Here is a 924-nt window from a genome sequence, read left to right on the forward strand (position 1 = left end):
TGCCTTAAAAGTCTTAAGAACTACTACTTCCGGGTCTGATATCACTGTCCCCACAGCAGCCGCGTTCATGGGAAATGTAGTCTTTGGGTTGTTTGACTCGTTTCTAGTGTTTATATTGTGTTACTCTTTGGGTAAATGTGTACATTTACACCTTCAGTCGATGCTTCATATCCATATGAGTAAAAACCTCAGGGTGGTGTGTTTATTTTTGGAACACAGTTCTTATATGAAGCGATCTAAGATTCCCCAATGAGGATATCAATACAAAAAGTAAAATCATAAAGCTGCGGAATGCGCCCTCTACTGGCAGTGACGTCAGGACTTCGGTGCTCTATTTAAAGGGGAAAAAGTACAAACTATGGCAGGCTAAGTTAACAGAACAAGTGAGAACCTCTGTGGTGCATTGGTTTAGATACAGCACTTGCAACCAGAAGGTTACCGGTTCAAATCCAAGAGCCCCCCGCCCCCACTGGGGAAAAAAATCTCCTGTTATCGGACGGTCTGAGGTTGGCAGGTATGGCTTGTTTCCATTGTGTTCCTGTGTAATTAAGACATTTAAAGACAAACAATACTATAAACAGGACATACACAACACTAGTAGCAATGAACGTATACTGTATGTACAGTAAAGTATTATGGTCAGTGTCATGTCAGTCCACTTAGAAAGAAAAATATGTTTCACTTCATGTGTTCATGTTCGTCCCACTTGAGGTTTGCATTATAGCAGTAATCCTACAGTTACACCATTTGTCCACTAGATGGGAGTAGTACTCCCACAAACAGTGCAACTGAATGACAGCTGATAGCTGTAATTATTATAGTGTAATACAACTACAGCATAATTAAAAAGAAAAAAAATAAGCTAATTACTTAGCTAAACATTCTTATTAAATAAATATGAAACAAAATGTAACCTGGACAATA

The sequence above is a fragment of the Gymnoscopelus microlampas genome (assembly GCF_963454915.1).
Source record: "Gymnoscopelus microlampas genome assembly, chromosome: 5".
NCBI classification, from domain to species: Eukaryota; Metazoa; Chordata; class Actinopteri; order Myctophiformes; family Myctophidae; genus Gymnoscopelus; species Gymnoscopelus microlampas.